Source organism: Pogona vitticeps, chromosome 5 (genome assembly GCF_051106095.1).
Source record: "Pogona vitticeps strain Pit_001003342236 chromosome 5, PviZW2.1, whole genome shotgun sequence".
In the NCBI taxonomy this organism is placed as follows: domain Eukaryota; kingdom Metazoa; phylum Chordata; class Lepidosauria; order Squamata; family Agamidae; genus Pogona; species Pogona vitticeps.
In genome coordinates, this window is record NC_135787.1 from 181028831 (window position 1) to 181055559 (window position 26729).

At 41.5% G+C, this 26729-nt stretch overlaps 1 protein-coding gene across 27 annotated transcripts in view; it reads right to left on the reverse strand.

Moving 5' to 3' along the window:
- Nucleotides 1-21456, reverse strand: part of MICAL3 (microtubule associated monooxygenase, calponin and LIM domain containing 3) — a 267041-nt gene extending 245585 nt beyond the window's left edge. For 23 of the 27 annotated variants that reach the window (XR_013536785.1, XR_013536784.1, XR_013536782.1 and 20 more), the window contains exon 1: nt 17786-18103. The gene's annotated coding sequence lies outside the window, so the exon portion shown is untranslated. Of the gene's footprint in view, nt 1-634; nt 771-17785; nt 18104-20863 lie in introns of those variants that run through there. The other 4 variants (XM_078376362.1, XM_078376360.1, XM_078376344.1 and 1 more) reach the window with 2 other exon arrangements.
- Nucleotides 21457-26729: the final 5273 nt, after the last annotated feature.

Here is a 26729-nt window from a genome sequence, read left to right on the forward strand (position 1 = left end):
TGAATTAGCAGGACTGTCAGTTTGTGAGAGCCAGAAAATATCTATACCACTGCATGAACTCCAGGATACTATGCTAGAAGACTAGACAGATGCTTCTGCAGTAAGAGAGGAACAACAGAGATTTGGTGTGACGCTGTGGACTGTAAGAAAGGCTGACGCAAGGCATTATTCTACCTGAGGCAAAAGATGAGAAGGCATCCTTCCCCATTTCAAATACAGAACTAGATTGGCAGTCAGATGTTATTCAACACTAGAATTACACAATAACGTTTTTCACTGCACCTTGGGCAACAGGCTGGTTTAGGAAGAACAAAACAGAGTAGTGAACACTACAACCAGAGGGTCATTCAGGATAAACAATGCACAATAATCTACAGAGACACACTATGTATGCAGTTTAAGACACAATATGGTGTAACAATCCCACGAGATCTTGGTTAGGGTACATTCATGCATCCCATATAACTTGCTATTCTCCAGTGTAGACACACAACTGTCATCATCCCCACTTCTATTTCTGATTTCAAGCTAGGAGTGCCACCATTTATATACAGAATATGACATCACTCATGCACAAGAGGAAGGCAATCAGCAGACCCGGATGAACCTTGGGATTTGCAAAGGCATAGTATACCTTTAAAGGAGAAGGACCTCCAAAACACATTGAGAACGAAGCGGAATCAGTGACCACTGGTGAAAAAGTGGCCTTGTCGCAGGGAGGATCAAGGAGAGGAATTTTGCAAGTTTTGATTGAATGGTCAGGCGCTCTACTGAAATGAACAATCTCATCAGAACAACTCATCAGAGCAATACAGCTTGATTTTCTCATACGTGTTTGTTTTTAAATTCCTAACAAGTAATAATGTGCAAACAATTAGAGTATTTAAAAGTAAAACATATGCTTGGAGAGCTGTACAAGGAATTATTTATTTTGAATTCAATGTTTTAAGGCAAGATGCCAAGGCCCATGATGTACAATATTTATTTTCCTTGCTTATTTGCTTAGCCTCCTATGGATCATTTGTCTGCATTACATATAGAAAAGTCCTTTTTTGTAGTTGTTGACCAACAGCACTGTTTTTTTCCCTCCATTCTCCTTGCTATGCTGTGTTTAAAACAGTTTTCGTTTGAAACAGCCAAATTACCCACATGAATCTGTCCTCTTTTCCTTCCTTCAAATCCCTACTCAAAAGCCGTTTTTTTTCCACAAAGCTTTTGACACAACTCCTTATTTCCAGTGTCCTACCGCAACTACTAGTACAAACCTAATTGGCCAAAATTGAGATTAAACCATTACACACCGAGAGAACTGCAAATTTACAAACATTCACTCTCTGAAAAGTTGCACCCGGGACTGTAGGTGTTGCTCTTGTTGAGATCATAACAATCTTGCATGCTTTGGACCACTGGATATCTGTGGGAAGGAGGCTTTTAGTACCTAAATGGATTCTCTTTTCTTCCCATTAACCTATTGGTAATTTTTCCCCCACCTCTGGCTTGCTTCTCTTCTCTTCCTGTTTTGTTTGCTTTCCTTCCTTTTGTTAGCCGCTCTCCACTCCTGGTCTCTGTCCATGCAATTCAGCATGGAAGGTCTCTCTCTTATATGGTTGAGACTCACCGCTCCTCATTTTTTCTTTTTATCTTTTTATAACTATAGACAACACTTGTAAGATGCCTTCTTTTCTACTTTAAATACTTCTGAAATGATTTTGTACCAACAAAGTGCTAGCCTGGGGTGGGGTGGGGTAGTGATGAGACCAGCCTGATTTCTTCACACTTCTTAACTCTACTAACTAAAAGGGAACAACCAAATAATTTTCCCAACAGCTCCTGGGAATTTGGGTTTCCCAAAGTGTCTTCACCTTGACTTGCCACACAGGTAGAGGAGAGCCTAGTTTACAACTTGTTTGCAGTTCTAGTTATAGCCCTGCAGATGTCACCAGGACAAAAGAACAACCTAATATGTTGTAAACGAGGCTTTCTCTCCTCAGTTCTTAATCTCATTATTTTTTTATAAAAAAGAAAATTCTTGCTTACAGATAAAAGCTTTGCTCTCCATTTTTGTAGTGGGGGAAAAAAGAGGTCTTGCCTACAAAGAGAGGAGAACCTGTAAGTGCGTGCTGGTGACGCCTTTCTGCATTGATTCAAACCTGAACCAATACAGATGGATCCATTGTTTTTCTTAGTAACAAAGGCACAAACTATGGATGGGGGAGGGGACTCCATGGTAATTCATATTTCCCTTTGCATCATGTGGTAAAAGGGGAAAAAAAGACAAACAGCCTGTCCCAATCCCAGAGCATTACTTGTATTTTTTTTATCAGTGCAGTCACCTCCAATTAAAGCTATGTTGAATCCAAACCAATCCTAGCCATGGCAAGCTAAAAATTATGGAGGACTATCACCCTTGGCTAACTTAGACACTGTGGCTGTGTCCCTGGGTCTCCTTCACCCTATATTTTCTCTACCCCCTTTTGGCCTTTCTATCACCAGAGTTTTGACAATAGATTGCTCTATAGTTAGATTGTCAAGATCAGCTGACAGAAGGTGGGGCTGGAAGCAGAAAAGCATTTCTCCTGGCACAAGAGGGTTGTAACTAATTCTAATCCTAACACCCTAGAGTCAACATACCTGATTTAGGATTGCACTATTAGTTTGCAACCAACTCTGCATACATATTATGGAGATGAATGATCTTTCCCTAATTACATATACCTCTTCTTCCTCCATTTTGCCTCTCTCATATCTGGAATGAGCCACAGATATTCTGCACAGTGATGACTATCTTCAATCTTGTAACACCACAGTTTGGAATATACATATGTTTTCCAAAGGTGGAATTATTTTTAGCACATGTTTAAACATGACATTTCAACCAGAGTTATCTGCATTCATGCATAAGTAGCAAATACCAACACCAACTGTTGGAGTCAAAAACAATACCTAATCTGGGACAATTTGTTTAAGCATTTTGTCTCTTTGAAATAAGACTCCTACGATAGGCTGACAGACTGCCTTTTTTAGTCGAGCAAGGTTTTAAAATAGCTTTCTGTGATCCATTCTTCTTTGTTACAAATTCAGTGACTCATCACAACCTAATTCATGTTCAATAACAGGAAGATACTGAATGATTAAATTGTAGGATGCATACTCCAGACAACGTTAAGGAAATCCCGGTGACGAAAGCTAACTTTTACAGGCTTTCAACAAAACAAAGGATGAATCTAATACTGTACTTAGAAATGTGACCACATACAATGAATCAAAGCTAAAGCTCTGGAGTTATATGATGCAGAAAATTTCAGCATGGACAGAATCATCACAGAATATTAGTAGGGGGATGAAAATTGTGCAGGTTCTCTATTCCCTTTGCTCTGCCAGTTTACAAATTGCAGGATTCTGGAGTGTAATGCATAGCTATAGCACTTAAATGTGGTGTCAGACTGCTCTGATTGTGCAATGGAAGTGCACAATGCTGTTTAGATTTACTGTAAATAATGTTGTTGGTAATAGGATACAACTCAGCTTAGACTGAAGAAGCACATCTTTGCATGGAAAGAAATACAGAGGTGCCTCACAAGACAATTTTAATTGGTTCCATAGAAACAGCCTCATGGCGCAGTGGTTAAAACGCTGTATTGCAGCTAAAACTGTGCTCACAACCTGGGGTTCAAATCCCAGGTAGCTGGCTCAAGGTTGACTCAGCCTTCCCAGGTAGGTAAAATGAGTACCCAGCTTGCTGGGGGGGCAATGTGTAGCCTGTATAATTAAAATTGTAAACTGCCCGGAGAGTGCTTGTAGCTATGGGGTGGTATATAAGTCAAAAAAAAATCGCTATCTTGCAAAAAGCTCTTGTAGTCTTGCATTTAATGTGATTCAATTGTGCAAAAAATCACTGTCTTGAGAAAATTATTCATAGAAGAATTTATTTATTTATTTATTTATTTATTTATTTTATTTCTATCCCGCCTATCTGATCATATTAGACCACTCTAGGCGGCTTACAGTAAAAACAACAATGTAATTTTAAAACTTTACAGCAGAAACGTAAATAAAAAAAAATAAAGAACAGAATAAGAAAAAAGATCGTCAAGGGTTTTCTGTTGGGAAGGCCCGCCTATACATCAATGTTTTTAGTTGTTTCTTAAAAATGCCCAGCGAGGGAGCCGCGCGAATCTCAGGGGGCAAGTTGTTCCAAAGGCAAGGAGCCACCGCTGAGAAGGCCCGGATTCTGGTCTTTTCCTTTCGGGCCTCTCTCGGCGTTAGGCTCCTCAGCCTTATCTCCTGGCTCGCGCGAGTGACACGGGTAGATCTAGATGGGAGAAGGCGTTCCGCCAAGTATCGAGGTCCTAAACCGTTTAGGGCTTTGTAAGTAAGCGTTAACACTTTGAAATCAATGCGGAATCGGATGTCATCTTGCAAAACACAGTTCCCCATACCATCTTGGGGCAACCCCCTCACCTGCTCTGCCTTTTGAAATTCAATGGGTCTCAGATAGCACACACACTCACAAGAAAGATTTGCTTGCTATGGGTTTTTGGGGTATGTTGCTTTTCTTAATGTCAAGGACAAAGAGCCTAAAAACCCACAACAACCATTAGATACTAACCATGACAAATACTGTGTAGAAAGATGCTGTTGTAGAAAAATTAGGTTAAAGGAGTCAAACCCCCTTCTGTCCCCTGACCCTCTAAGTCATGGTGACCCCCTGGCTGCACCTCCCACTCAGTGCAGAGCTGTACAGCCCCAGTCCTGCCAGAGGCCAAGGGAGCTCCTCAGTGTTTTGGGGTGCCTTGCAGGACCCCATCAGGGGCTAAGTGTTCCTCCCACAATCCTCTAGTGCATACAGATTAGCATATGCTAATACATGTGCACTAGAGGATTGTGGGAGGAACACTTAGCCCCTGATGGGGGTCCTGCAGGGCACCCCAAAACACTGAGGAGCTCTCTTGGCCTCTGGCAGGACTGGGGCTGTGCAGTCCTATACTGAACAGGAAGTGCAGGCAGGGGTCACCATGACTTGGGGGGTTAGGGGATAGAATGAGGTAAGAGATTCAAGCACTACTTTAACTTATACCTTACAGGTAAAATATCATGTTATAAAAATGGTTTGGGGGAGAACATTGCTCAAAAAAAAACTATTTAGTGAATTCATCATCTTGCAAGGCACCACTGTACAGACAGAATGATTTCTTCAGGTTTCCTGTATCATCCTTTACAATCCAGAGTGATACTCTTGATATCACTGAGGTCACTTCCTTTCTTCTCCCATTGCCTTCTTGACCCTTTCTGGGGTAGAGATCTTGCTTCTGTTCTTGAGAGTTAAAGGGGTAGCCATGGCTCCCTGCCTCTCTGCTTTGACTAAAAATAAGATTCCTATTTAGCATCTTTCTTATTCCCCGGCAGACTCTCTGGTGCTTCTTGTCATATCTTTTTAAAACTTCTTGTTATATCTTTTTAAAACTGTTATAAGATCCTACCTCCCTTTTTTTTTCTTTTATTTCCCTCCAACTTGTCTCCTGGAGCATAGCAAACTACAAAATGTTATGACCAGTAAATATTATTTCTACCTTGATTGGCTAATAGGCTGATGTGCTTCCCTCCACCACTAGTTTGGAGATTTCCATGGCTATTGCTAATGTTGAAAGAGCATAAGATTATCACTTAGAAGCCAGAAAAATATAGTCAGATGAGTCATGCCCAGAAGCACAATGTCCCCAACAGATAGACCAAAAAGAAAGAAAGAAAAAAACAAAACAAAACAAAACAGAAACCAGAGAGTGCTGGATGCTATACTTAAGGATGTAGAACATAAAACTGTCTGGGAAACAAGCTAGGAACTCAAGTAAACACTTCCCAATTTATCCCATTCAAAGTAGGAATGAAACTTGAGGACAAAGAACCTCTGCCTCAGGAAGAAAAAGTTACAATACACAACAAGACTTAAGAATATTTTTTCACTACCTAATGAGAGACCATCCAGACTAATACTGACTACTGTAAAAGCAGCCACCTCCTAAGAAATACATAAGATGTACTGTATTTAGCACTGAGAAAACAAACACTAGTAATTCCATGTTATCTTTAAAAAAAGAACTAACCTGCACTTTCAAAATAAGTTTTTCTGGGTAGAAACAGTCACATATATTTCTTATTATTTTTATAACCCTTTGAGTTGACCTCAAATTCTTCTTCTATTTTAGAAATACAGTCTGGGGGGGGGGGGGAAGGATGGGGTCAAATATAAAAAAACTAAAATGAAAAAATAGAGTGCTAACCCTAGTTATCCATTCAAAATATCATGCACCCTAAAGTGGGAGGCAGTTGCCGCCTTGTGCTTGTTTAATTGGTCCATACAAACAGCCACACTCAAGGAAAACTCAAGGAATTCACCTGACTTTTATGTTACTACACCTCTGAATCTGGAATTAATTATAAATAACCAGTTACTTATATTAATTCCTTTCCACGATAACTAGGTATAACTGCTTTATATTCCTTCTGCATAGTAACAAAAGCTAATTTTGCTTCTTTTGTTGGGTAATAATACTTTATGGTTAATATTTAAGGGGAATATAGTCTCATTATATGGTAAGGAGAAATATCTCCTCTTTTGTGGGTGCTTAGGTTATATCAAAGTAGGTAAGGGATTGTTTTACACCATAGACTAGTAGCATTCTGAGTTTTTAAAGCAACTAAACATAACTATATTAGTTAGTTTTGAGATATGGGAAAGTTATAGTTACTTTCTAAAGCAACTTTCCAACTGCTGCTCCATCTCTTTTTAAAGAAAGGAACCAATGAATAAACAATTTATAGACTACAGTAAGAAGGTAAAAATTTTGTAAGCCTGGCTGGATAGCCCAGTGAGGTAGGTTTGGGAGTTCAGTTCATCAATCTGCATCCCAAAAGAGTCAGCCTGTATGGTCTTGGGCAAGCTGAATAGTCTCAGGATGCCCCAAGAAGAAAGGAATAGCAAACCACTTCTCAGTATTCCCTACCTAGAAAGCTCTGAAAAAGGTCACTGTAAGATAGAATGGACTTGAAGGCCCACAAATATTATTTATTAGAAAGAAAAGGAAGAATATAGCTATACTAGTCTACTTGGTGGTGGTGAGCATATCACAGTTGTGGCACTACTTTAAGTAAGACCAACTAAAATGTTACAAAAATGTGTAAGAATTAAAATTATCCAGAATTCTTCATTAAGCCTGTAGATGTGCCTAAAGAAACAGAAAAGTCTAAACATGAGACCAGATTAATCCCAACCACTTTGGGATTTTAAAATTAAAGTATAGTATAGGAATGCTTTTAAATAAATACTGTACAGTACGTTAAAATCATAAGATCTGCAGTTAGACACTGCTCCAAAATGGTGATTGCAGATTGAATTAAAAATAGTCGTGATGGGTATTCAGGCACCATATTATACCCAAAAATGCATTCACGGAAAGAAACAAGCAGCAGTGTTCACTGGCATTTTTCGAACATCTGTGTGTGTTTTTATAACCATATTTTTATATTCCCACCTCGACAAATCTAGATTCTGGAACCTAAAAAGTTAGGTGTGCATTTCACAAATGTATGAAAAGGCAACACTCACATCTTTGGGAAAGGCAACATGGGGAGAGTAATATGGAAATATGAATTGTGCCTTGAATTATAAGATGCTTATCTTATGAATTTGGATGTGTTATATTGTCTCACCAATTTATGTGGGCTCCTACAGGTCTGTGTTAACCTATACTGTATACTCTACATATACTGTCTGTGGTACTTACATGGCAAATTGTATATGGGATGATCACATTATCTTTGGCAGGGGATTTTGTTTTTAATAGCTGCAGGGTAGATAAAAATTCAGGAGATCTACTGTTTTCATGACAGCATTTCCGCATTAAGGACAGTCAGAAAGGGTGTAATTTTTGCTTCTTAGGCAGTTCTTAAAGATATATTAACCTCTGGCAGAAAGATCAGAGAACAATTATAGAACTGCATGCTGTAGAGTCAAACCACAGTAATTCTTGTTTAGGAATAGTCATGTATCCCATAGCTGTAAGATCATAAACCAGAGATCCTGTCTGTCTTTAAGTATGCCAATGTAGCACATGAAGGTGTTACTCTGTTCTCCTCTACCCCACTCTTCCACTAGTTCACCTTTCATCTTTGAACTGCAGAGCTGGACAGAATCCTGTGTCAAGGAGGCCCAATGGGGAAATCAAGCTCCCAAACCTTGGCTCCACAGCCAGAAACCTAATAAATAAATAAAATCCAGCAGTTCACTTTCCACTATGTAGAGGTAGACAAATTTTAGCTCTCCAGATGTCCTGGATCACAACTCTTGTTATCCCTGACCATTGGCCATGCTGACTAGGGGCTTCAGAAATCAAAGTCTAAAACATCTGGAAGGTCCAAGCAGCAGAGGTTGGGTGGACAGGCAAGATGACTGGGAAAGAAACAAGACAAACCAGGTGGTGGTTGTGTATCTTCCCACCTTAATTGTCAGTGTTTACAGAGAGACAGATGATAACGGTGGGTTATTATCTAGCATCTTTTAGATGCAGTGCCTAGTACAGGGTAAAACTTGGCAAATGTTGCTGTTTTGGATTGACCATACTGTCTGGGGGAGTTTAGGAATTGTAGTCAAAACAAGTTACTGTACTTTTTCCAGGTTCTGGTACAAAGCAAAGCAAAGTGTGCTGCTTATATAGTGCCCCATAGCACTTCAAGCACTCCCTTGGCGGTTTACAAGTTAATTATGCAAGCTACACACACACACACACACACACACCGAAATGGGTAGAGCTGGATACTCATTTTCTGACCTCAGAGGGATAGAAGGCTGAGTCAACCTTGAGCCGGCTACCTGGGATTGAACCCCAGGTCGTGAGCACAATTTTGGCTGCAGTACAGCAGTTTAACCACTGTGTCATGAGGCTCCTGGTACGGGAATGTTGGGGCTGTACACTGACCATGGGTGCCTGAAATTAAAGCCACATTTAGCAAGTGAGGAGGACTAAGTAGGGCAGAGGAATAGACATGTATATCTAGTTCAACTTTGTTGAGGAAAAGAAGGATAACGGATGGATGGATGGATGGATGGATGGATGGATGGATGGATGGATGGATGGATGGATGGATGGATGGATGGATGGATGGATGGATGGATGTTTAGAGAGATAGCCGTACCATTTTGAAAATTGGGTGGGACATGGTCCCTATAATTGTATTTAATAAATAATGTCATGTGCAGACGTCAGAAGGTACCATTGTTGTTAGGGCCATCAAGTTGCTGCTATGAATGAGCAATCTCCAAAGTATCTTGTCTTTAAAAACCCTGCTCAGCTCTTTTAAACTCAAGGTTATGGCTTCTTTTATTGAGTTTGTCCATCTTAAATTTGGCCTTCCTCTTTTCCTGCTGCCTTCAATTCTTCATGGCATTACTGTCTTTTCCAGCAAATACTGCCTTCCCATGATGTGCCTAAAGTACAACAAGCCTCGGTCTCGTCATTTTTTGCCTCTAGGGATGGTTCAGACTTGATTTGATCTAGGACCCACTTGTTCATTTTTCTGGTAGTAAGATAAAGCTCTCAGAGCAGAAACACTAAAAATCACCCCCAGAGATTTTACTGAAAGCCCTACTGCTCCCAAAATATGGGAAGCATTTATGAAGATGCTGATCCTGTTTTGGCAGCCCTTTTGTGGACTTCTCAGAGAAGGCTTCTCTGATCCCATTTCTGCTTTATTTGTAATACCAGGCAGAAGCCTACTTTTTTCCCCCTCAGGCCACTTAGGATTGTATTTTTGTATTGCTTTGCACTGGAATTTTCATCTGCTGTTTTGTATCCCTTGTATTCTTACAAGTCCCTCTGAGAGCTTCATTTGAAGAGCATGCAATAAACAACCAAAGTACAGCTGTGAGATCATGTCTCTGACTATCTACGAGAGCAAACCTAACAGCACTGCTAGTGTAACTGGGTAATTAGATGCTGCATGCACTCATCTATCACTTCATTAAGAGGCTTCGATCAGCCACGTTATGTACGCATATGGATACGTAAGCACATATGCATTTGCTATCAGATTTCTATTACTGGAAGAATTGGCATGCAACTTCCATAAATGAACATCTAAGACCCTTAGATTTGGAAAAGGAATGCTAATAGTATAGAATAGTCAAGGGATACATCTCAGGGAGTTAAATGTTAAAAGATTGCTTCTTGGTACAGGAACACCCTGGGATGTTCTGGATAGAAAAACCTGATCAGATAAAGGGAAATCAGGCACACCTCCCCCCTCTCCTAGCTATGGATGACGTAATTTAAGTCTGTGTGAGTGAAAAGGCACAATAGAAACGGCCGTTTTGAGTCTGAATGAAAGAGACATGCTAAAAGAGAGCAGGCTGGGAAATTTAGTGCTCTCCCGGGCTCAGCTGGCATTGTTGTAAAATTAAATATATTCACCTTTTACAGAATACTATACACCTCCTGTGGTTGTCTTCCAGAGAAAACCAATTAAACATGAATACTGCACTCTTGAAATATGTCACTGCTAGGAGAATGAGGGTGCACAGAACCAAAGACCATTTTATCCCATATGAACCTGCCTGTCCTCTTGAGCTCTTTCATTCCCTTCCTCTCTCTGTTAACCAGAGGTTATGGTAGTAACTTTGGGGACTCATAGGCATCCTTCAGTGTCGAGAGACCATGGTAACATGCTCTGAATTGAGGAGTGTCCTCTCCAGAGCATGAAGCCTGGTTAAAGTAATATGGAGGATAGGCTGTTACCCAAGTAGCAAATCCCCCCTCTCCAAATTGCTGAAATGGTCCAATGGAAAGGCAAGAGCCAATACAACTGGTTCCAGTAACATTGCAGGAGTTGGGAGAACAAAACGAACTGCCTTCGGGACTCCAGCTCCAGATTTTGCCTCTAGGTTAACTCCTGAAGCCTTTTCCATGAGTGGATATAGCCACAAGGCAGTGGAGGTTTGAAATCGGAGTTTTCCTTCTCCTAGATGGGTTGCGTTCCATGGCTGATGAGCCCCACCTACCCAGCCTGCTCTTTAATAGTGTGGAAGTATGATCCAACCCTTAGAACTTTCCTGCCTCCCAGGTGTATGCAAATCTAATTGGCTTTCCTATTTACCATATAGCCAGAGATAGAATAAGAAACACACTCATTTAAACATACCTGGCCTTCAGCCTCAGCCCAGATTCCTAAGGAAAAAGGCCCAGGGTCCTGGGACACGCTCATTGAAAGCAAAAATCCCCACCCCCTAGGCCCCACCTCCAGGCCATGTAGTGGGGGAGACAAAAAGAAAACCCAGGGAAAAAAACTCAGCAAAATATCCGTGCAAACATACCTGGCCTTCAGCCTCAGCCCAGCTTCCCAGGGAAAAAGACCCAGGGTCCTGGGACACCCTCATTGAAGGCGTGTCCCAGGACCCTGGGCCTTTTTCCCTGGGAAGCTGGGCTGAGGCTGAAGGCCAGGTATGTTTGCACGGATATTTTGCTGAGTTTTTTTTCCTGGGTTTTCTTTTGGGGACTACAAGTCCGAGAATCTTCCAGCTACCCTAGCTGCTTGAGCTCAGAAGTAGTTCTTCTTGTTGCCCAAGGCTAGGTTCTAGAATTCCATGGGTCAGGAAGATTGTCTTTCCCCTGCTGCTATGCAGATATTTCCTTTCTGGCAGACAACTGGCATGCTGAGTGGTTAACTTTAATCTCCCTGGTATGGTAGCTGAAGTATTTTTTGGTGCCTCATCTCTCCTTAAAAGTTTATTGTTTTTGTTGGTGCTTTGATAGAGTTGGTTAGATAGTAATCTGCCACAAACAGATTTCTATCAGTGTTGGTTTTGTTAATTAATGATGGCAGATAAGCATCTGTATATACACTTATTAAAAAATTAGTGTATATACTGTACCAACACGTATTTACCATCATTCAAGAACAGCCAATGTGAGAAACTATGGTATAATTGATAACCGTTACAGTGGTAGTAGTGAATAGACCACAGTTTCAAATCCCTGTTCAGCCCCAAATCTCTCATTAGCAAGCTACCATATACAGTACTCAGCTTCATCTAGCCTGCCCCATAGTGGTACAGATGCTTACCACAGCAATCTGCTAGACGTGGCACAAGTAAAAAGGTGGGCAGCTACACAGCTCTCTATCAATATAAGAGGATCAGGTCTTTTGTAAAGTGATTGGCTCTTAATTGCCCATCCAAGATGAACTACTCTGAAATGCTTTGTATTACAACATGTAGCTGACAACCATATACAGTTCCTGAAAAATCAGTTTACTTCCATGCCACTGTGAGGACTGCATCTATGCTCAGATGGAACAGAGAATCCTAAGAGAGGTGGCAGATAATGTTATATTCTTGCTACTCAGAAAGTCCCAGGGCATCAATAATTCAAGTGCTGGCTCCACTACATCACTGCTTTTCCAGCCTTGCACATTATCATCTCTGCTAGCAGCAGACAAGTGGGGTTAACAGACCAACACATCCAGAGATTACCAGGTTGGAGGAGGCTGGGTTGACCTCATGTTCCACAAAAATGTACATTAAAATATAGCAGTTAGTCTTTAAGGTGACATCGTATCTTTTTTTTTCTTTTGTTTTGTTTTCTGTTTCTCATCAAAAATGAAATGAGGCAACCCATGTATCCCGTGCTAAGCTCCTTGAAGAATGGCTGGACACAAAATGTGATTAGTAAAAATAATAATTGGACTGGAGGATGGGGCAGGAAGAAAAGAGGCTGGATTCAATCAGAACTGGCTTTCAGAAGTCTCTGCTGCCTGGATTGCAGAGTAATCTTGATAAGATCTGGAAGAGTTTTAATTTTGCCTGTGTGTTTGTTTATGTCAACGAGGCTGAACTCACGCAAAGCGACAGCAGGGAATGATTCTGTCATGGTTTCCCTGGGGATGGGCAAGATGAACAAATAATTCATGTCCATTTCTGATGTCTATTATTCTTCCACCCCAGGCCCACAGCCTGTGCCAACACACACACAGACACATCTTTATGCTGCTTGCACATTGAGGGGGCGGCTTCGTCTCTCAGAGCTTAGGGAATTTCATCTCGTGACTCCCATTAGCAGTGACAGAAGTAATGCGCATACATTTCTCTTCCCTTTTGTCTGGGGAATCTGAGAGCTGAACTGGCCATCTCCTGCCTTCTTTGTTGATCCCAAGTCAGCTTTATTCCAAGCACTGTGAGGTGGTTCACGGACTGAGCCTCAAACTGCCTGAGTCCCTTCATGACCTAAGTACCTCTTTTTAGCCAAATACTCCCTCCGAGCAGCAGAGCACAACCGGCCAGTCTAATGGTCTTAATGAGATTACAGTTTTAGTCTGGCTAAGAAAAAGAACAAACACCAAATTCAGAAAGAGAAAAAAACATAATTTTTTTTTAAGAAGCAGGCCCAGTGGCAAGGAATTTTAGAGATTTCTCAGCTAAGAGGCCTGGGGTGTAAAGCACCATACAGTTTATGTACAGACCATCATAATTGTGTATAATATGATAAACTCAGAGAGAAAGGAATCAGTACAAGCCCTCCATTGTATCTAGATATAGTTCCAGCCAAGAGCCACCCTTTCTCTGGATGTGACCAATAGAAGGAAAAGCAACAGCAGTCTCCTTTATTGTGCTGAAATCCAAAACTGTGACATGCTGAGTTTTATAAATAATAATCTAGCTTGCTTCCCCTACTTCATCTCAGTCCCTTTTCTTTTTATATTTTGCCTTTTAGAGTACAAAGGCAAGACATTATTTTAATTTTTGGTGTTTGTAAGCATCTCTGGGAAAAAAGGTAAAGGTAAAGGTTCCCCTTGACAATTTTTGTCCAGTCGTGTTCGACTCTAGGGGGCGGTGCTCATCCCCGTTTCCAAGCCATAGAGCCAGCGTTTTGTCCAAAGACAATCTTCCGTGGTCACATGGCCAGTGCGACTTAGACACGGAACGCTGTTACCTTCCCACCGAGATGGTACCTATTTATCTACTTGCATTTGCATGCTTTCGAACCGCTAGGTTGGCGGGAGCTGGGACAAGCGACGGGAGCTCACTCCGTCGCGTGGATTCGATCTTACGACTGCTTGGTCTTCTGACCCTGCAGCACAGGCTTCTGCGGTTTAGCCCACAGCGCCACCACGTCCCTTATCTCTGGGAAACCTCTGTAGTAAAGACTGGGGCAGAAATATGGTTAATAAATAAATATTATTCCACATGATGGCCAGAATCTTACTGGGTTTGCCTGATGTAAAGCCCAGACTGATATGTGCGACCTTTCTGGTTGGGTGATACCTAGGCTTGTTCAGACCATTCACTCAATTGTGTACCTCTGTGTGTTCCTGACAGTCAAAAAAGTGTGCTAACTCCCTCATGCATGTGGTATTTTGCAGTAGGATTCGCCCAATATTACTGATGTCATGCCTGCTCCACTATACAGTACACCTTCTTGCTCATTTTGTCCTTCAGCAATTCAGTCTTTACCAGATTCTGGTCTGTGCCCCAAACATCTGGGATCAGGTTTGGAGGGTACAGGACCATTTACTGTAGATAGCTCCTTATTTTTCTATGTTCAAGCATCATCTAAGGGCAGAGTGGCTCTGAGAGGAGCAGTTCATTTTCTTTGCAGACAAGATAGTAAGAGTGATTTTTGTTGCCTTATTCTAATACTGTACTGTTATGCTTTCATTTTTTGCTGCTTCCTCGTTCTCTTGTGGTGTGTTTAGATTGCAATCCTGACCATGCTAACTAGGGAGTACAATCCCAAATCTCCCAAAAGCCTCAGCCAAACTGACCAGCGGGAAAGGATTATGAGTTATAATCCAAACTAACTGGAGAGTCAAAGTTCCTCTCCTCTGTTGTGTGGATAAACAACAAAATAACAACTAGGGATGCCAGCAGACGGGGCGGATGGGTGGAATATTGCTTACTTTTCTGTTTCGATCTGCAGAAATCAGCAGGTAAAGCTTTTCAGCCCAGAGAAATTAGCACAATCAGCTGCTAATGCTTAGTAAGGGCATGTAGCTGACAGATAAGAGCACCTGTTGTGCGTGCAGATGGTCATAAATTCAGTCTCTGGCTCCTCTGCTTAAAAAGGATTAGTTGGGAGGAGGGGAGAAATTGGTACCCTAGACAGCAGCATGGCTGGATGCCAGAGGTGCTCTTGCCATTAGGGGCTAATGGTGAAGAGGAGTCATATGGGAGCCATGCAGCCTGTCCTGTTCCTTTCCTCACTGGCCCAACAACCCTCCGGTGAGTGAGGAACCCTCACCCCATAGCCCATGTTGATGCAAGTTTTAATGCTTCTTCTGTTCTTTTCTCCATCCTAAGTATCAAGGGAGTGTGTTACTTTCCCTCATATGTTCTATTGTTGAAGTATTTTCACAGTGCAATATCAAGAAGTCACCTGAGACTGTCTCCCTGTATTTTTCAGGTGTGCTGGTCAGGACAACACAACCACTAACTTATAACAACATCATAAATCTGCTTCAGAATAATGAAGACAACAAGTTCATTTAAAAAAACAGAATAATATAAAATTCCAAGTTCTGCTGTTGCCTAGGTTGCTGCCATTTGACGTCTACCTAAATTCCTTCCCATTCTGGCTAGGTGCTCTAAGAACGGTAATTTTAAAAACTGTTTTCTTTGGATGCACCTAATGATGATTCTAAGTAGATCAGATCCATCGAGATCAGTGCAGCGTAATAACTTGTGGTTAACAACTTAGACCAATTTGTTTCAACAGGCCTACTTTACTCAGGACTAAAATGTCACCCGCAATTCCTCCTCCAATCCTATCCCATCCCTTTTTCTTCATATGCTGCACCTTTTAGTTTATAAGGCTGAGGGAAGGAACTGTCTTGTAACTGTTATTTGCAGTCTCTCTGGGAGCCTTCCTAGCTAAACAGCAGGGTTAGAATCCTTTAAATAAATAAGGCTATAACTACAATAGCAGTGCCAGTGGGGTATGTGTGCGAGAGACGGTTGTATTTCAGCAGATCTGGAAGACAGCCGGGAGCATGGCCTAAAAAACAACGACAATCCACTTGCACCCTTGCCTACAAGGCTTACACTACACTTCTCCCTGGCAATAGTTAAGGTGGCACAGAAGCAGGGCAGGCAAAGATGGGGAGGGGAGGAAGCACAACACATAGACAAACACCATTGTGCTGAGCTTGTGAGTCGTTGTGCCAATAAGGAATAGGAGGAAAAGAGTACCCAGCCTTCAAAGAGACGGCAGGCAAGCAAACTCAGTATTTTTTTATTCCCTCACTGCTGCTCATCCTGAGATTTGTCTCTCTGCTTGCAGATCTGGGGAACAGGGCAATTTCTCAAGACTTCAGCCAACACCCTACAGCCTGACAACCCTAGCAGTAGCATCTAAACCATCACTAGACCTATGTCATCCTTCTCTGGCCTCTGCTCATCTACCGACCCATGCTGCGTCTTTACTGCATATGTGAGAAGAGTTGAGTGTGGTGCACTCAGGATTTGTTGGTACAGCTCAGCTCCAGCATGTCTGTGTTTGAACAGCCCAAGTCACTTTAACCTTCCTGTGCTATCCTGGACCCACTGCAAACCTTTGCGCTCCACTTCCTACAAGCAGCTCTTTTGTGCTGTCAGATAAGCTCTTTGATCCCAAAGGACAACAAGCAAATAAAAAGCTTACAGCTGAAGCTGAGAAGTCCTTTACGCACTTTGATCTTTGGACTTTGATACACACACAGGCCGTGGAAAGGGAGGCACTAACCATTAGGTCATACAATTGAGCATACACAGGAATGACTCTGCTTTCATAGAGATTCTCCAAAGTGTAATCTCCTAGGTATACAGCTTGATGGTATCTAGATCTCAGTTACACTCTAAGCCTACTGCTGCAGTTCTTAGTCAGTTTACCGAGAAGTAAGTACAGCTGTGTTCATAAGGTTACAGGTGCTAATCTGGCTGCAACCCTATGGAAATAAATGTAACTGAAGCCAATGATACTTACATCAACATAGACTAGACTATTAGGAGGATTTCAGCTTTGTTTACTCAATCATATTTTCTAGGGAAAACATCCCATTAGAGTCTAATAATTAAGACACATGTAAGCAATCAAGTGCAGGATTGTGTTTATAGTATTTATGAATATTATTTATTTATTTAAAATATTGTTACCCTGTCTTTTTTTTAAAGGGATTCAAGGTGACTTGTTTTGTCTGCTTTTCTGTTGAAATTTAGGCTGAAGGCATCTTGAGCAGGGATCCATCTTTTTCCTTAAATTGTTATCTTCAAGGGCATTACACATGTCGATGATGTCATATGTCTGTATTTGTGAATATAGATTAGGTTCTTGTCAACTTATTTCCCTTACACAGTTTCTTTGTTTTATATGCTGTTCCTCGTCTACTGTTGAAATGTAGATTGTACCTAAGTGCCTCAGCACAAGGATTTACTTATAAAATTCACTGAAGCCCAATATACATAAGGCGGTCTATTATCAGTACAACAATATTAGCAGCATTAGCAATAATAAAACTAAATGTGGGCAACAATTCTCATGAAACCACCTATTCATTACAATAAATTCACCACATCCAGGTAACAAAAGGCATAATCCTCAATTTTCATTCTCATAAAAACAGCAACGCTTTATGTAGAAGAAAGCAATGAAATCTATTTCAGCTTTGAAATTTACATGAGGGATGAATATTTACAGAGTAATTATTAAACACTATTGTTGTTTTCTTCTCAGGAGTGAAAATTCTTGCCAGAAGACTGAGTACTCACAATTTTAACAGCCTCTGAGTTGGTGATGCTCCAGTTATCATAAATTCACTCAGTGCCAGCAGCCAGCTTTTTGTTCTTAAACTCCTCTGACCCTGGATGGGATTTCCTTCAGAAAACTGACCAGTTTCTCTCTTATTTGTGGATGTGAAAAGCAATGGGTATTTTGAATGCTCATCTCCTTGTTAGGCAAGTTTTTCCCACAGCATCTTATCAGAGTCTTGTGGAGATGGTGCAGTGATGCAGCAGCAGGCTGCTGCTCCGTCATGGTTGTCATGACAACCAAGATGTGGTCCCTGTGGTAAGTAACACAGAAACAACGGTAGGCCAGAAACTGCACTTCCCCCAAGTCTCCGGAGGCTTTTCAATTGACACACTTTTCAAAAAAGTGCACTTCTAGAAAATAATTTCTCTGTTCAGTTGTTCTATATTTGAGGTTTCAAAACAGCCTTTGTGGTTTCCTATGAACTGGACCCCTGTGTGAATTCGCAAATTTCCATTGTTAAAAATATGTTTATCAGAGGAAAACGTCAATTCTTATAGCACATAAACATACCTAGTATCATGTTGTAGCACTGCAACAATGTATGTGCGCACTAGGATTAAGCCCTGTTTGGAATTATTTTGAGTAAATTTGCTTGTAATGCAGTTGGGATAAATGTGTGACCTGGCTATGCCAGCTACAATTGATGTTAACTGCACCTCAACAGCATGTAGAGGCCCACTTGTTCCCCACCTTTATTGTGGGGGAATCTCATTTACATGGATGAAGCTTATTTGTGAATATAAAACATGGGTAAGACTAGAATTGAGCTGGAAGTGCAGGAAGATAAGACATTAAAGCCAGGCAGGGACTGATGACATCATGTGTTAATAGTGTCACTGTAAGAATACTATCAGAACTTTACTGAAAAATCCAGAGAGAGAAAGGGATGGAGAAGAAAAAAGGGTGAATGATAAGGATGATAGGCTGAATGTTTTTAACAATACAGGAAAAAGGCCTTAATTTTTCACAAGTTACTTCAGAGGCTCCCTCTTTTTTCTGTATTTCTACTTTTAGCTCAGAGTTTTGAAAGGGTTTTCCAAAAGAGGCTATATTCCTTTCTTGTAGCTTTATAATACAAAACATAAAGACTTAATTGCTAATGAGACATGGAGAGCTACGGCAAGCTGTGTACGGACTGGGGTGCCAACTTTTTAACAAGCCATTATAACTCCGTGCAGACATAGCCACAAATAATTTTTTGTTTCCATGCTGCAAAAAGCTCTACAATTTCTGGAGAGCCGCAATTACAGTCAAGACAATATGCAAGGCAATTTTCTGAGACTAGTTGGCATACGTAAGAACAGGTTATAATGTTATTGCTTTGGAAGCACTAAGGCTGCCAACTTCCTTATCAGGTTTTGTGCCTGCAATTTTAACAGTAGCTTGATCTAAAGACATTAACCAGTGAGAATGCTTATCCACATATTTAAATCAGAGCTCACTACCTTACATTATGAAAGGAACTCATAGCATTATTCATTATATTTCATTTGTCAGATTGCCATTATGGTTGTTCTGATCTCACAGGTAATTTGCCCTTGCCTTGCCATTAAAGGCAGACTAGAAAAACACAGGAAAATACTATCTGCGTCCCTCTAGTGGCCAATTCTGATATAGTACTTTGGAATTATATTTATAAAAACAAAAGACAAAGGGATCATCTTTGTAGACAAGTTGTATAATGGGGTGCAGAGACTTAACACTGTGGGAAGTGCCTCATTATATCTCAATTCCCAAGCGAGTCTTAGAAACGTCGGTGTTTTCTCAGCTTCATTTTCAGTTTGCATGAGTGATTGGTGTGACCGATCATATAGAGTTCTTGCAAGGATTGCTTAGAAATGTGAGCCATTTTGCTCACTCGAAAGCAATTTATGAATGTTATGTTGCTGTTGTTGGAATGGATTTTAGTGGCCAGGATTAAGCTTTGAACAGGGCAATCCTGTGCAGTTCAGTTTATTTATGAACAAGTGCCATGAAAGCATGCATTTACTCCCATGAAAGTATGTGTTAGAGATGACACTAAGTGAAAATGAAATCTTAGTAGGTCATACTGACCTTCACATAAATGGCTTTGCTTAATATCCAGCTCCGTTCTGGGTACTGGCAATGACTGAGTACAACTCAGCTTACACTCGAGAAGATTTAGCCGTGTTAGTCTGTGATGGCATATCAGGCAAAAACAAAAGAAAAATTAAAAAACATGAAAATGACCAAAAACTTGTGGTACCTTAAAGACTAACTGCTATATTTTAACTTGAGCTATTGTGAACAAATCAACTGAGCTATCTAGCTAGCCATGGGCTTGTTTATCTATACAATGAAGCCATGATGAATGTTAGGCCAAAATATAGTGATTTCTGGATTCAATCTATAGCCATTAGGATGGCGGGCAGTTTTCACAACTGTTTCTGTACAAAATGTTAGCATTTAGTATTGAGTCCAGACTGGGTACCTCAGATTTAAATGTATTTTATCTGTTGTTCATTGAGCCATTTTCTTTGCTTAATTTGCACTTGAGCTTTTTAACCCCTGGTGTTAGCCATTACCTTGGGTGATAGAAACGGGGCAGACAATTTGTACATACCTATTTTAAAGCAAATAAATAAACACTACATAGAATTATGAACGCAACCACTGAAAAAAATAATTCCCACCAGAAAATAAATAAAAGCTAGCTACAGTATTTTAAAATATTAATGAATGCATTAAGTACAAAAAATAATTCACACATCACAATGAGCAAAAATAAAAAACACATAGGATCTTAAAATAACAGACAGGCATCCCTTCTTCAGTGACAGAAAGAAATGGTGTAGTAAAAACTATAACTGAACAGGAAGATGACAAGACATCTATTTGTCCTGTTGACACATTACCTATCAGATGTATGCCTTAGGTTTTAAAATCTACACCTAAACTAGTGCTATGTGACTTGAGAAACTGATGGTTGAAAACCCACCTTACTAGGCATGGATACTTGTTTTGATGTTTGGCTTCCGGTTGTACATACCGTAGCAACCCTAGATCTTACTTACCATGTGTGCAGTGGGCCTCAGAAATGACTTTGAGCCTTGATAAATTTCTGGAGTCCTTCAGCAGGTGGTCAGTTGGTACCTGTAACCACCCACTCCAACAACCTACATCCCTCTGTGCGCATTTCCTTTGGCAGCAGCTGTTCTTGAGTAAGTCAAGAGCCCTTGCAGAGGTGGTTAATGAGATGAGGATACATCCGTTCCATCACTCACAGAGGAAGGAATAAAAGTGACAGCATGTAATAGCCAGTGGCATTCTCATCAGCCGCTTCATTGGCCTGATCTCCTAAGCAAAAGGTTGTGTTGATGGCTGAAAGAGCGGCAGAGGCACTGAAGTGACTGGCTCAGTCCTTGTGTGGGGAAAACACAATGAGACCCTTAGTGGCTTCTTCTCCTGAATCAGGCTGCCCTTGGCTTGCATTCCTCAGTGGGCCCCACCTTGAATGGTTCAGAAGCCTAGAAAGGAAACAGTGCTCTCCCACTTTTGCAGATGGATCTAACCAGACCCTATAACAATGAGAGGTGTATGTGATGTTTCCCTATGCAAGAATGATGAGCAAGCAGCAAACGGCTGGGCCTGAAAGATACTTTGGACTGAGCAGAGAGACAGAAGCCCTGCCGGTTCTGTTTAATACTTGGCACTGATTTGCAAGACTCAGTAATAACAAGAGACAAGCTCCTTTCTCTTCACTCTCTCTCTAGCATCTTTCTGCTATGCAAATATTTTATCATGTGATTCCTGAAGCACAACAACTGAACTGTGCCAAGAGGAAAAATGCCCTGGAAAAAAAAACCCCAAGCCTGGACAAGATCCAGATGGCAGAATCCTTCACCCCCAGCAGAGTTGGGCTTGAGATGGTGTATGGGGTGGGGGAAGATTAGCTCTCCAAGATTGCCTTGCTCCTGCTGCAAGGGCCAGTCCTAGGGAGGGAGGGAGGGAGAACTAACTCATCCACTCCAAGGAGAGAAGCAGCAAAGCAGTGGACAATCAGCTCTTTGTTAGGGTTGCTGGGTTATCCAGGAACGCTGGCACTGTCTGTACCACCATCTGCATGTAATGGGTTGGCTTAAAAGCTCTGATTCCTGGAAGGCAAACCGAAGGGCCAATTTGGCCAGAAGACTGTGTCAGAATCACTGCTTCAGATTTCTTTAGAATCTGGGGGGAGGGGGAGAATCCACTCTAACATATCATACAGGGAATTAGAAACAATCTTGACTACCTGTTAACACATCTATTATCACAACCTGAACCCTTCTCAGGCAGGCTCAATGTTAGATATAGTCACAGTCGGGTGGCCATTTATTACATTCCCAAACAAGAGGAGAAGAAAGGATACTTGTATGCTTAAAATTGCATCTACTACGTGACACAGCCAAATGCAAAATTAGAATGATTTTTACAATGAAAAAAGAAGTACAGCACACCCCACTTGCTTAGGGTGGGCAATAAGGCACTGACTAGTGGAATGACATCTTCAAAGTCCCCGTCTCCCTCCTGGTGTTTCTTTATCTTTAAATCAGGCTCACATTAGGCTGTGTTTCAGAGAGAGAGAGAGAGAGAGAGAGAGAGAGAGAGAGAGAGAGAGAGAGAGAGAGAGAGAGAGAGAGAGGACACCTTCAAAAGTCTGGCACCCCTTCAAATGAACATTGGTCTTCTACAACAGCCATTCTCAATGGGGGCCATATGGGTACCTGGGGGGCCCTGGCATATTGGAAAGGGGCCACAGACTGGAAATAATTCTTCACATACCACCTTATAAGGTTCATTACACAACTTATACAATCCTGATTTGACCTGTATGTCTTTCATATTGTGTTTATGGCTATGGCAAAAATAACAAGGTTGAGAACGGCTCTTCTACAGGACCACCTGAAAGGACACAAGGACTGTTACATTTTGGGCTACAACTTCTAGAAACAGCCAGTAAGCATGGCCAATAAAGAAACATGCAGGCATGCCCACATATATACTACAATTTCTGTAGGCTTCACCTAGAAGAGTTAAGTGCATATCATGTATGCCAGCACTTTCACTATTTTTAAAGAACCTTATTGCTTTACTTATTACTCCTCTTTAATCAGGTTGTTGCCATTATTACACTGCTCCTATCACCAAGGCAGTTTGTTGAGTTGAGCATTATCAACCTGCTATATTATCAATATCTCCTCTGAGATAACGTCCCAAGGCATCACATGGCCCCTAACAACAGGGCCTTCACCGTTGTGATGCCTCAGCGTTACCTGTCCAGGGATGCTCATATGGCACTCAGTTTGTTACCAGAAAATGACCTTTGTACACTCCCAAGTTTTAAAGGCCATTGGTGGGTGCTTTGTATGGATTTTCACCCTTATTATCATTTGCCCTTGGTTTTACTTTGTTTCTAATCCATGGCTGCTTTAATATGTTTAAGACTCCAGAGGGAAGGCATTTTATACTTCCCCTCAGGAACCTGGTACCTCACTAGACTCTCAGAACAAGGAAACCCTAGGATGACAGTTTCCCCCCCAGTTGGAACACATTTATTACATAAGATCTACTTTTTTATCCCAAAACACTGGGGGATAAAGTGTATGCTGCTGGCTTTCCAGCAGGGATATGGCTGCAAATTTAAATGGTAGAGAATGGTGAAAACAGACAGAAACCAAAGAGTAAGGAGATTATTAAAAAAACAAAGAAATCACAAACATAATGTTTCCATTAACACAAATCATACAGTTGAGTTCCCCATATTTGGGGAAATCATAAGGATCAGCAACATACCCAAAGGACAATAGATGAGCCTCTCCTTACAAAAACCATTTTCATGACATGATATTTTCCCTATATAGCATGAGTTATAATGGCCCTTGGGTCTCTTACCCCCTTCTGTCCCCTGACCCCCCAAGTCATGGTGACCCTCTGGCTGCACCTCCCACTCAGTACAGAGCTGCACAGTCCCAGTCCTGCCAGAGGCCAAGAGAGCTCCTCAGTGTTTTGGGGTGCCCTGCACCTGCGGGACCCCCCCCATCAGGGGATAAGTGTTCCTCCCACAATCCTCTAGTGCACAGGTATTAGCATATGCTAATATATTATGCTAATTATGGGCGGAACACCTAGCTACTTTATGCTAATACCTGTGCACTAGAGGATTGTGGGAGGAACACCTAGCCCCTGATGGGGGCCCTGCAGGGCATCCCAAAACACTGAGGAGCTCTCTTGACCTATGGCAGGACTAGGGCTGTGCAGCCCTGTACTGAGTGGGAGGTGCAGCCAGGGGGTCACCATGACTTGGGGGGTTAGGGGACAGAATGGGGTAGGAGATGAAAGGAGCATTCTAACTTATATCTTGCAAAGGGAAATACTATGTTGTTAAAGTGGTTTTCCCAAGGAGAGGCTCATCTATTGCACCTTGGTTGTACTGTTGATCCCTGTGATTTCCTCAAATGTGGGAAACTCAGCTGCATAATGTGTGTTAATGGGAGATTGCTCTAGTGATTTTCCTGGTTTTTCAAGATTCTTTTTTGCTTTTCTTTTTTCTCATCAGGATCTATTGCAAAAGCAGCAAGTTCTGGTGATGTCTTGCATTGCATTCTTTTTTTCTCTGTGGTAAAGGATCAGGGCAAAAGGAATCATCATTATCAGTAAGCAGGGGGCTACTTTGACTCCTTTTACCCCCTTTCTTTGTTGCTGCAGAAAGAGGGTGAATGCTATCTGAAATCCCTTGAATTTTCAAAGGCAGTGCAGGTGAGGGGATTGCTTTTCCCCACTATGGTATGGGGAACTGTGTTTTGCAAGATGTTTTCTATGGACAATTTTTGCAAGACAGTGATTTTTTCCCCAATTGGAACGCATTAATAGGGAACTGGTTTTCACAAGAGGATGTTTTCACAAGACAACGATTTCATGTCCATGGAACCAATAGTCTTACAGGCACCACAGCCCTAATCAACATCCATAGGACTGCCCTTCTAGGATCCATGTTCACATACTTCCTGCAGAGTAAGGTAAAGCTGAAGGTGTCCCCTGCTCAGCCATTTTACCTGCAGAGATTTGACAGCAGGGGATGAAGACAGGCAGCTACAATAGCTGCTAAAAGTGAATCAAGAAAACTATCCAACAGGAAAATAGATATATTTACCAGGAGTAGGCATTAGGGCAGAGGTGGAGTGAAGTGGCTGCCTTGGATGGTGGGTTGCTGGGAACAGCAACCCACCATCCAAGGCAGCCGTGTCTCCCGTGTGAGCCAGGAGGAGGTGAGGCTGAGGAGCCTGACGCCGAGAGAGGCCCGGAATGAGAAGACCAGAAAACGGGCCTTCTCGGTGGTGGCTCCTCGCCTATGGAACAACTTACCTCCTGAGGTTCGCGCGGCTCCCTCGCTGGGCATTTTTAAGAAACAACTAAAAACACTTATGTATAGGCAGGCTTTCCCAACAGCTAATCCCTGACGATCTTTTTTATTTCTATATTTTTTGATCTTTATTTTTGTTTATTTGTAATGTTTTTATAAAAATTTATTGTTGTTAAATTGTAAGCCGCCTAGAGTGGTCGAACATGACCAGATAGGCGGGATAGAAATGAAATAAATAAATAAATTAAAATAAATAAATAAATAAATAAACAGTAAGCTGACTGCTCCATTTCCCCTGAAAGGGATCATGGCACTCTGTGGAACAGACAATATTCCCGGTCACCCTTCCCCTAGTGCCTGAGAACAAGATGTTTAAGATGTTCCTTAAGATGGTAGTGAAGTGGCAGCTGCCACGGCCACAGTGAGTGTGGGCAGTGCTGCCCCACCACAATAGCGGTGCCATAGGGGAAAACCACCATCACAATGTACCACCGCTTTGCACAGAAGGACAGTTCTGGCTTATCCCAAAGAATAGAGGACAACCAGCATATATGCAACATTTAGAAAGCACAAGGGAAGATTTCTGATTGTCCAGCTGCAAGTTTCATCATCATTACCATCATCACCATTACATGAAAACAATATGCTGCACAATGTATGTTATCAAAAAGATGAGTCCTCTTGACCTGCTCATATCCTGAGCACAAAGAAAAAGGGAAAAGAGAATCTAAGATACTAATCCCCAGAAATACATTCTAACTAAATAGTTGAAAGGAAGCTGCACTGTACAATACAAATGCCTATTTATAAATGATCCTCAGAAGCTGCCTTCTGACATCCACTAGAGTCTAGACACAGGTTTCAAGATTCACTCTTCCTCTGATACGGCAAAGTGTCTTTCCAAAGTGCTCGAAAGCTGCACAGTGAAAAAGGCTTCTGCACCCAGTACTGATGTGTTTCTAGTCTGTTGCCAAGCTCAGGTTCCACTCTTATGTAGGTATCTGCTTTCAGAATCTGCCCCTTGGTGACCAATGACAGCTGGAGAATGTGTCTGTGTAACAACAAAAAAGCTGGAATGGCTGAAAAAAGCTGGAATGGTAGTAAGGCAGTCCTGGCGGTCCTTTAGGTTTTAAAAGGATACCTAAGCAATTGAGTTGAACACTGAGGTTCTGTTAAATTCTTACCAGTGAGATCACAGTGCGCATATATGGCTCCTCACCTCCCTCACAACCAACCCTACAAGGTAGGACAGGCAGACAAGGATTAACCACACCAAGATCACCCAGTGAATTACATGACACAGTGGGAACTAGAATCTGTATCTTTAAAGTTCTAGTCCAATACTGTAACCTTTATACTGTACTGTCCTTGAGCAAGAACCCAAAACAACACAGCTGGAACATTTATTCTCTGCACACAACAATAGCATTAAAAACTCCTGTTACCCATCTCTCAATCTGGTGAAGTGGAGTGGTTTTTAAATTATTTATATGTTGTAGACTGGTCACAAATTCTGGCCAGAACCTTAGCATGTCAGATTG